Source organism: Ovis aries, chromosome 3, assembly GCF_016772045.2.
Source record: "Ovis aries strain OAR_USU_Benz2616 breed Rambouillet chromosome 3, ARS-UI_Ramb_v3.0, whole genome shotgun sequence".
Taxonomy (NCBI): Eukaryota; Metazoa; Chordata; class Mammalia; order Artiodactyla; family Bovidae; genus Ovis; species Ovis aries.
This window is the reverse complement of record NC_056056.1, coordinates 150,591,907-150,603,802: the sequence shown is the minus strand read 5'-3', so window position 1 is coordinate 150,603,802 and position 11,896 is coordinate 150,591,907.

Genomic DNA, 11,896 nt, shown 5'->3' with positions numbered 1-11,896 from the left:
TAATCGCCAGTCTAGGTTCGATGCAGGATACAGGATGCTTGGGTCTGGTGCACTGGGATGACCCAGAGAGGGTGGTGGGAGGGGGGATTGGGAACTCATGTACATCTGTGGCGGATTCATGTCAATATATGGCAAAACCAATACAGTATTGTAAAGTAAAAAAATAAAATAAAATAAAAAACAAAGCACTAATTATTAATAACCAATTAAATGAGTTATTAAGGATTGCCAATATTTTGTATTAATAAAATAAAATGAGCATATTAATAGGATTTGCTGATTAAAATACATCCCACAAAGAAGTCTGGTTGAATGTTATGTTATCGTACATCAGTAGTTGAAATTACCCTTATTTTCAGAATAGAAGCCTTCATTTCCGTGTCATAGTTTTAAGTTGCTGCTTTTTAACTGAAATTTCCCATAAATGTAGCTTTCATCACAGTGCTTTAGGTTTATAGATACCTTTTAAGACATATCTGCATTTTTATTCAAATACTAATGATAAAGTAGGTATATATATATATATAATCCCATTAAGTCTTGGTTTACAAAAAATGACACTTCATTCTATGACTCAGAATTTTTTTTCTCAGGAAAGTGGCAACAGTGGGTAAAATATCTTATGGGGTCATTTCTTCCCCCTGCGAAGTAGACTACAATCAAAAGAATCTGAAGATCATGGTCTTTATTACCATCCTGGCTTTAACTTCTGCCTTCTTTCTCCAAACACATACACATTATCACTGTAGTCTGGACTATCAAGAAGAGATCTTTTTTGCACACAAAATAGAATTGTTTCATATCTCTTGCTCAGGATATTTCAGTTTCAACATTACTTTCAACAATGATTATTAGCATATTTTAGATGCTTTTCCCTTTAAGAATAAGTGAAAAATAATTAAAGCTTCTTTCTTCTGAGGAAAATGTACAGCTCAAGAGGTTTTGCAACACCCCTGAAGCCCATCCACAGATCTTCTAGGAATCCCTCACCCAGCCTATACAATTTGCAAATTGAGTCTCCTTTGAATAGTACAAAAGATCTTTTGCCTACCTAACCAAACTCTTAACTTTCTCTCCCCACTTCAAAAGGAATTTTCATAGCATATTATATTCTCTCTTATACTTCTTTTTTAAAATACTTTTTTATTTTATTTTATTTTTTTTAATTTTAGTTTTTTAAATTTTAAAATCTTTAATTCTTACATGCATTCCCAAACATGAACCCCCCTCCCACCTCCCTCCCCATAACAACTTTCTGGGTCATCCCCATGCACCAGCCCCAAGCATGCTGCATCCTGCGTCAGACATAGACTGGCGATTCAATTCACATGATAGTATACATGTTAGAATGTCATTCTCCCAAATCATCCCACCCTCTCCCTCTCCCTCTGAGTCCAAAAGTCCGTTATACACATCTGTGTCTCTTTCCCTGTCTTGCATACAGGGTCGTCATTGCCATCTTCCTAAATTCCATATATATGTGTTAGTATACTGTATTGGTGTTTTTCTTTCTGGCTTACTTCACTCTGTATAATCGGCTCCAGTTTCATCCATCTCATCAGAACTGATTCAAATGAATTCTTTTTAATGGCTGAGTAATACTCCATTGTGTATATGTACCACAGCTTTCTTATCCATTCATCTGCTGATGGACATCTAGGTTGTTTCCATGTCCTGGCTATTATAAACAGTGCTGCGATGAACATTGGGGTACATGTGTCTCTTTCAATTCTGGTTTCCTCGGTGTGTATGCCCAGAAGTGGGATTGCTGGGTCATAAGGTAGTTCTATTTGCAATTTTTTAAGGAATCTCCACACTGTTCTCCATAGTGGCTGTACTAGTTTGCATTCCCACCAACAGTGTAGGAGGGTTCTGTGAAAAGACAGCCTTCTGAATGGGAGAAAATAATAAAATACTTTTAATTTTAGAATAGTTTGAGATTTACATTAAAGTTCCTATGATAGTGCATATTGTTTCTGTATTCACCAAACCCACTTTCTCCTATTATTAACATTTTACCTGAGTGTAGTACATTTCATAATTAATGAAAAAATGTGGTTGTTTAGTAGTTAAATCATGTCTGACTCTTGTGACCCCATGTTCTGTAGCCCACCAGGCTCCTTTATCCATGAGATTTCTCAAGAAAGAATACTGGAGTGGATTGCCATTTCCTTCTCCAGGGGGATCTTCCTGAGCCAGGGATTGAACCCTGATCTCCTTCTTTACTGGCTGAGCCACCAGGGAAGCCCCAGTGAATCAATATCAGAGTGTTATTACTAAATAAAGTTCATACTTTTTTTCAGACTTCCTTAGGTTTTATGAAATTACCTTTTTCTAAGATCCTCTCCAGAGCACCACATTACATTTAGTTGCTATGTTCTTTTGGCTCCTCTTAGCTCTAATAGTCTCTCAGACTTTCCTTGTTTTTTGATGACCGTGACAGTTTTGAAGGACACAGATCAGATATTTGGTAAAATGATGGTTACCTGGGATTTGTCTGACATTTTTTTCTCATGATTAGTCAAGGATAATGTGTTTGGAGAAGGAAGACCACAAATATCATTTTCATCATATGGTATCTAGGATACCTCCCATCAAAATAGCCTATTACTGTTGATATTAACTTGGATCCACTGCTGAAGTAGTGTTTGTCAGGTTTCTCTGCTGTAAAATTACTCCTTTATCCTCCTTTCCATAGTGTATTCTTGGAAAGGGATTCACTATGCACAGCCCACACTAAAGAGCGGGGAGTTATACTCTATTTTCTTGAGGGCAGCGTATCTTTGTAAGTTTCTTGGAATACTTTTGCATGGGGGATTTGTCCATTCTTCTTTCCCTTTGTTTTTAAAATTGTTTTACCTCCATCAAAATGATGAAATAACAAAACATTCCCCAAGTTTCTATGAGTAAACACACAATGTACTTCTCATTCATCTCACAATGTCCAGCATGGTTCCACATGTGGCTCTGCTCCAGACAGTTACACAGGCACTCAAGCTGACAAGAGGTTTTACCAACAGGTGACTATACCTTCTGACACACACAACTTCATCAGTTGCCAAGGTAGGTAGAAAGCACTGGAGTGTTTTCACTAGCAATTAAATGTTTTCACTTTTAAAGTGATCTGTATCATTTCTACCCATAGCTCATTGGCCAGAATTACATAGTTCTCTGTAAATTCAAGGGAATAAGGAAGTATAATCCTTCCCTGTGCCTGGAAGGAGAGAGAACCAGACCTGGAAGGTTCCTATCACAAATCTGCCACCCCAACTATCCACCTAACAAAATCCTCTTCTTCCTCCAGTTCTCATTTATCTTAAATGCTGTGAAGCCTTCATTGTCTCTTCCGCGCAGATTTCAGATCCCCCTCTTTGCTCCATCAGTCCTTTGAGCAGACCAACAGTAAACAGCTATTGTGAGTGAGTGTTAGTTGCCCGATCATGTCTGAGCCTTTGCAACCTCATGGTCTTAGCCCACTAGATTCTGCTGTCCATGGGATTATCCCAGTAAGAATACTGGAGTGGGTTGCCATCGTAATTGTTGATTTGCAGAGAAAAACAATTATGCCTTTTCACCTTGGTATCCTCAGCTTTAATACAGTACCTCTTACCTAGAAAATATTCAATCAACTTCTATTATTTATCGAATTAACAACTGGAGGAAATCCTAAATTCATAACCAAATGTTACATAGGAACTTTTTCCCTAATAAAATTATTCATGCATAAATTCTTGACAATTGAAGTATAAAATTATTTTCCTTTACTAACTTTAACATTGAATCATACCTTCAAAGATTTTACATATATTGGCCTGAGTAATCCTGTATCTCAAACATATGGTCTTGTTTCTAATTTATTTCAGGCCTAAGTTAACTCTTTATTTAAAAAATGATTCTGTCTTTAAAATTTTAGGTTTGTTGGTGCACTTAATCGCTCAGTCATATTTGACTCTTTGCAATCCCATGGACTGCAGCCCACCAGGCTCCTCTTGTCCATGGAATTTTTCAGCAAGAATATCAGAGTGGGTTGCCATTTTCCTCCTCCAGGGGATCTGCCAGACCCAGGGATTGAACCCAAGGTCTCTTGCATTAGCTGGCAGAGCCTTTACCTATAGCACCATCTGAGAAGCCCCCAAAGTAAATGGTCTCATTCTTAATTTCTTTCCGAAATCTGAGTTAACTTTACCTAAAAAGTGATTCTGTCTTTAAAATTCTAGGTTATCTTTTGTAATTGCTTTCCCATGTTGGAGAAGCACATCCTTCTGTAGTTTATGTGCTATGCGTGTGCTTAGTTGCTCAATCATGTCTGACTCTTTGCGACCCTATAGACTACAGCCTACCAGGCTCCTCTGTCCAAGGGATTCTCCAGGCCAGAATACTGGAGTGGGTTGTCATGCCCTCCTCCAGGAGATCTTCCCAACCCATGGATCAAATCAAGGTCTCCCAATTTGCAGGCAGATTCTTTACCATCTGAGCCACCAGGGAAGCTGTGGAAGCTGTGGCTGTAGTTTGTGGTTGATATTTGTTTGTAAGCTTGCATTACTTCCCTGCATCATTTGTAATATCAAAACACTATTTTAACACAGGTGGTCAAGAGAGGAGTGTAACACCCTAATTGTAGGTGGAGTATATTTATATACAGGGAATTTACCAATTTTGTTGAATGTCTACACTATACGTATGAGTGTCCTTCTTTCTGAGAAAGCAGAGGAGAAGCCTTAAGGGAGCATAAGACCTCAAGTAGCTCATCATGATGAGTATAAGGACATGACAGCAAACCTCAGGATAGACAATAAAGTCATAGGTGGCGTGTGATTGACATATGTGTGTTATAAAGGCCGAGTCCTCTGAGTTCAATGTTGGCGTGCTCTGGATGAAGAGTGGGTTAGAGGGAGGAGAAACCGGAGGGAAGAAGACTGCTTAGAAAGCCAAGTCAGTAGTCCCATCATGAAATTCAAATCCTAACCAGATTTCACACGCTGACTACGCAGAGGATATTTAACTTGCCGTGGATTTAACTTTTACATAAGGAAGATATTTTAAGTGCATTCACTCAGTCGTGTCCAACTTTTTGTGACCCCATGGGTTGTAGCCCTTCAAGCTCGTCTGTCCATGGAATCCTCCAGGCAAGAATACTGGAGTGGGTTGCCATTTCCTTCTCTAGGTTTCTATACTTAGGCTTATTTTATTCCCATTATTTTTCAGAAAAATTAGTAGTCATGCATGTATGTATAAATGAGTTTGTGTAAACTTTCCTATTAGAAGATAGTATACTTATGAGGAAACTTAAAAGTACCTTAACTTCCCAGATGTTGAAACATCCATTTATATTTTTTAAGCAGGTTTAAGTTTACCATTTTATATTCACATGATATTTCTGATTTACTTAATTGCTCTTTAACTGAAAATCCTTTTGCAGTGGGAGGGAAGCTCAAGAGGGAGGGGATTTATGTAAACTTATAGCTGATTTACACTGTTATACAGCAGAAACCAATGCAATATTGTTAAGCAATTATCCTCTAATTAAAAACAAATCTTAAAATAGAAAATCTTATTGAATCAGTAGTCAGGGAAACTATTTTCCAAAATAAATCAGTAAAGCACTGATACTAGCCCTCATCATTTTTGGGGTCAAATCATGTTAGACTCTGTGAAAATGATGCCATGTTTGTGAGTTCAGCTTCTATTTGACTGAGTTGGAAATAGACCACTCCCATGCCAGCAACCAGCTACCTCACAGAGGTATGATATTGGCTTGAGGTGAGGGGTTGGGGTGAGAAAATGAATTTTAAAAAATCTTAAACAACTTGGAGTGTTTTATCTTCAATTCAATGTGTACAGATAAATTGTTGTTAATAAGAAGCTGAGCACATTATCTTATTTGGTTCCTAAGGGTAGCAATAAAAGGTTTGTTGAGAGAGAGAAAAAATATAAATAACCCAAGTACATGACCTTACTTGCAACAATTTCTTCTCTCTTATCCCAACATTTTGTGATGTTGCTGCTGCTACTGCTGCTGCCAAGTCGCTTCAGTCGTGTCCAACTCTGTGCGACCCCATAGACGGCAGCCACCAGGCTGCCCTGTCCCTGGGATTCTCCAGGCAAGAACACTGGAGGGGGTAGCCATTTTCTTCTTCAGTTTTTTTGTGATGTTACTAGAGCTAAATTACAGATTGAAACCATAGCTTTCTAGTTCAAGAAAGAAACTGAATGACTATGCAGCAAATAAAAAGATCAAACCTAATCTTAAATCAAAAAGTAATGCTTAACAGAGAAACGAAATCAGAATTCTCTTCTGGAAAGAGGGAACTAAAATGGGAACATTTTGTTCTCTTTGTAAACAAGATTATTCTTTATCACCTGTTTGAAAAATTACTTTTCAGTGATGAATGCCCAATTGTTATGTGAATTGAGAAAGGATTTTTGAACCTGACCTGTATGGGAAGGGAAATATTTGCTCATAATGTGAAAAGGAGAAGTGAGATCCAGCCTAAGTTCTAATTGTATTGACCATGAACCTTTAAAGATAATAGAAATAATAGGACAAAGAAAGTATGCACAAAGAAATCAAGATTTCCTCAGTTATCAGTTGTGCACACTTTAAGAATTTTGTTATTGAAATAGTCTCTAATTGTTTTGTGGCATTCCTGATGTGGGATCAATCTCTTGAAGAAAAGTCACACTTTAAAAATAAATACATAAAATGGGTTTGTACAACTGTGTCAGGAACTAAACGTGGTAGATAAAGGAGTTACAGCATGTTAGGGGGTGAGAATTGCATAGTGACAGAATTCCTTCCCTTTCACTTCGACTTCAAAGTGATGTGGTAAACTCAAGAGACCATTGAGATGATCTGAATCTAAATCCCAGCTCTACCACTATCTATGTCTTTGGGCAGGTGACTTTTCTTCTCTGGGACACATATATTTTAATTTGTAAAGTGGACATAATACTTACATTTAAGACACTGGTATGAATTATGTTGTTGTTGTTCATTCAATAAGTCATGTATTCTCTGTGGCCCCTAGGACTATAGAACACTAGGCTCCTCCGTCCTCCACTATATCCCTGAGTTTTTTCAGATTAATTCCATTCAGTGGTAATACTATCTAACCATCTCATCCTCCACCACCCCTTTCTCCTTTTGCCTTCAATCTTTCCCAGCATCAGGGTCTTTTCCAATGAGTTGGCTCTTTGCATCAGGTGGCCAAAGTATTGGAGCTTCAACTTCAGCATCAGTCCTTCCAATGAATATTCAGATTTGATTTCCTTTAGGATTGACTGGTTTGATCTTCTTGCAATCCAAGGGACTCTCAAAGTCTTCTTCAGCACCATAATTAAAAAGCTTCTGTTCTCAGCGCTCAGTCTTCATTATGATTCAACTTTCACATCCATACATGACTTCTGGAAAAACCATAGCTTTGACTAGACAGACCTTTGTCAGCAAAGTGATGTCTCTGCTTTTGAATACACTGTCTAGGTTTGTCATAGTTTTCCTTCCAAGGAGCAAGCATCTTTTAATTTCATGGCTCCACTCACCATCCACAGTGATTTTAGAGCCCAAGAAAATAAAATATCTCACTGTTTCCACTTTTCCTTCTTCTATTTGCCATGAAGTAATGGGATCAGATACCATGATCTTAGTTCTTTGAATGTTGAGTTTTAAGTCAGCTTTTTCACTCTCCTCTTTCACCTTCAAGAGGCTCTTTAGTTCTTCTTTGCTTTCTGCTATTAGGGTGGTGTCATCTGCATATCTGAGGTTATTGATGTTTCTCTGAGCAATCTTGATTCCAGCTTGTGCTTCATCCAGCCCAGCATTTCCCGTGATGCACTCTGCATATAAGTTAAATAAGCAGGGTGACAATATACAGCCTTGTACTCCTTTCCCAATTTTGAACTAGTCAGTAATTTGTGTATTAATTCATTACCCAAAGTCTCAGCCAAAGTTGTCAAACTCCTTTCAACATGTTCACACATTCCAGAACATCTTTAAGTTTTTCCCCAGGTAATTCACAGGGCCTCTTCTCCCTTCATCTCAATAATTTACCTTCTTATCCCTCCTGTATTAGAACCCTGTGCTTAGAACCCCCATATTCTAACTTATTTGCTCTTTTTATTTTTTATGTATTCATTTTATGGCCAAGCAGGGTGACTTGCAGGATCTTAGTTCCCCAACCAAGGATTGAACTTGGGCCCTGGCAGTGAAAGCACCAATTCCTAACCACTAGACCAGAGAATTCCCAGGAATACATCATTTTGGAATTTCTAGAGCCACGTGCCTTTTTAATGTACATATTTTTAAAGTGACAAAAAGAGCATGTTATTAACAGACCCAGATATCTTCATTTCTCTAATATGAAGTTAAAAGCAGATAATCTTAAATGAATGTTTGGCAATTAATGTTTCAGTATTTTCTCTTTTCTGGAAAGGATCTACATATCCAATGAATATTCTTCTTAAATTTAAGGTTAACAAAATGATTTTGAAAGCAATTTTTAAGTAGATATACTTTATAAAATATAATGATGGTTGCAGAATTCATTTATAAACCTTGTTCCCACTTAGTAGTAGAAGCAGTAGTAATTAATCACTCAGTCATGTCCAGCTCTTTGCAACCCCATGGACTGTAGTCCACCAGGCTTCTCTGTCCATGGGATTCTCCAGGCAAGAATAATGGAGTGGATTTCCATGTCCTTCTTCAGGGGATCTGCCCAATCCAGGGATCAAACCTGCATTGCAGGCAGATACTTTACCATCTAAGCCACCAGGGAAGACCCTTTTGCCCACTTATATCCATTTAATTCATGTGTTCTTAACAATTATGCTTGAGTTGCCATGAAACTTTCATGAGATATTAAAAATTAACCATCATTTTGAGTTACTTTTCTTGTTGAAAAACCAGGCAAGTAGCAAAAATCACAAAAGGAAAGAAACTTAAAATTTACACATGGCTTTTTTCTCTACCATATTGACATACATCAAGAAAATCATTTTTATTGTAAACTGAGTTCTTAGATTGAATTTATAATTTTATCATCTCAAGCATCTAGTAGAGACAACATAAAATTTGACAAAGCTGATTCATTTTATTTGAAAAGAATATTTACTTAGTTATTTGGCTGCTCCAGGTCTTAGTTGTGGCAAGCAGGATCTCTATTTGCAGTATGTGGGATCTAGTTCCCAGACCAGGGACTGAACCTGGGCCACCGGCATTGGGAGCTTAGAATTTTAGTCACTGGACTGTCAGGAAAATCTCGTGACTAGTCTTAACTTATACAAATGATTCTATTTTCTTTAAGCCAATTAAATAGAGCACAAGTTTTTAGGAATGCTATCCAGAGGGAGAAAAATATCACATATATACAACATAAAAACATAGATATATGTAGACATATAGACAGATGCAAACACAGATCTCATAGCTTTCATTTCAATTTAGTCACATTTCAGGTTCAGTAGTACAAAACTCAAGAGCTTATAAAAGAGTAGTTGGATCTAAATGGTGTTTCTGGCAGATGGAACAAGTTTTCCCCTCAGATGACTGGCGTCTTTTACCAAGATTTGTGGAAAAGACCATTAAGATTTTTACTTGTCTTTAAAAGATAATCTTATGGAGGCTGTCAACAAAATCTGGATCAAGGGAGCTTATGAAAATATGAAATAACAGTTTGTTTTTCAAATCTCTCTTTTTGTTCCAGTCTCATGCTTGCTTTAGGCAACAATTTTCTCTTTGCATGTTTACATTTCAAAGATATGGTAAAGTCAATATTTCCAAAGTACTGAGAAAGAATTGTAGGGTTTAATCTAAGAAGGAACTCAGGGGCATATTTGTCTGTTATCAGAAATCTAAGCCTATTCCTATAACATTTTTCTTTTCTTTTATAATAGGATAGTTCAATGATATTTTAAATTTCTTTTTATTATTTTCTTTTTGTAGCCCTATCCAGACTATAGGACATTCTAGACATGGTGGGATCCTCCTACAGAGTAACAGACAATACATCAAGACTTCTTGTACATTTTCTGGACCTTGTCAAAACTGTTTCCTGGCTATCAATATTTATATAAATTATAAACCTCCTTGAGTGATGTCTGCAGGTTTTGACATTTATTCTCTGATCTTCTTCTTTTAATCTTGTTAACAAAGTGTTTTGTTTCACTTTGTTTTCTCAAGTAACCAAGATATTTTTTTGTAGCTAACTTTGTCTTTCTTTTTCTTTTCTTTTCAATAGAATCTTACCATAAGTAAAAATAGGACCTCTGTTTAAAATGCAAGCTCTCTTAAAAATACTTTTTAGATATAAAAGTTCAGATCTTCAATATACCTCTTTCAACTCTGACTCCAAACCAGTGAGTCTTTTTATGGCTTAAAACCAATATTAGGGTGGCACAGATGGTAAAACGTCTGACTGCAATGCGGAAGACCCGGGTTCAATCCCTGGGTTGGGAAGATCCCCTGGAGAAGGAAATGGCTACTCACTCCAGTACTCCTGCCTGGAAAATTCCATGGATGAAGGAGCCTCACTGGCTTCAGCCCATGAGGTTGCAAAGAGTCGGACATGACTGAGTGACTTCACTATGGACACAAAAGGTGTCCTCTAAGAAATGTAGGCCTCTCAAGATGCAGAACCTCTCCAGAGAAAGCCTAAGAAACAAAGACCTTCCTTGACTCAGGTGACAAAGAAAGCTCTATCTCCCACAAAGTGGGACACCTTAAATGACGGACCTCCTAACCTATGCTACCAGAAAGGTGATACTGGGATGAGAGTTTTCCCTTTCAAGCCAGACAATGAAAGTAGAGGCTATAAAGTCCCCTTATGAACTGAGACCCTTTATTAAGACAAACTCCCCTGAAAGCCAGCATGTTTGGACAAAGAGAATGTTGCCTGTCACTTCATGTCTTCAGCTCCTAGCTGGCTGACTAGCTGCTGATGCAAGTCTGACAGACAACCTGTGTTCCCAAGCAGCAGAAACCAGAGGGAATATTCTCACCAGTTACAAAGCCACATTCTTAGGATATAAAACAAAACAATTGGAGATTCTCATCTGATGATTTTTCATCGTTATGACAAATGAAAGGGACAAAGGAAAACACGATTCCTTCTGGGAGGCTAAGGATCAGTGACCATAGGTGTTTATTACCAAAACCATGTTCACAAGAGTCACAGTTCAAGATCTATTTTCACAAATGTTTTTCTCCTACCACTGTGAATTTGGAAAGGGAGGGACAAGGAGAAATATTTCTCCTCCTCTGTTGACTGTGCACTACAGACAGAGAGCTGGGAGACCGACATGGTAAGAATTCTTACCTTCTGCTGGTCTGTTGTTAGCTATCCCATATCTCAGCTGCAGTCTCCAGGGAGAGTGGAGTGTCCTGGGTTTTCACTGTCCCATCAACAATACTAGAAACTGTACAGGAGGAAACATGTGTTTCATTTTACTCTTTTTGGTTTTTGGCTGGAGCTCTGCAATAAAATACAGATTAACAAGAGAAAAGGGGACAAGTATACTAGCATGTACATCTCATGTATACTTATGAGAAATGCGGGGATAAATAACTCACAGACGTGGCTGGAATTTGGACTTACAGACCATCTGAACCAAAGAACAGTATATAATCAGAGGAGCGACTACAGAGAGGAAAAGAGTAGCAGGCTTCCAAGTGTATCAAATTTGGGGGTGATAAATACATTTGAAACTAATGGCAGATAGTAACTAGTACTAATGTTTGTTCTGTAGAGTCCTCTGGGGCTGTATTGGGGCTGATAAGTGTTCAGGGTTGTTGGTGATTAATTTATGTACAAATTTATGTTCTGCTTTCCAGAAAATAAGGGGAGGACAGAGAACTTGTCTTTGATCTGCTTTTCCTCCATTGCCTTCAGCTCAAAATAATATT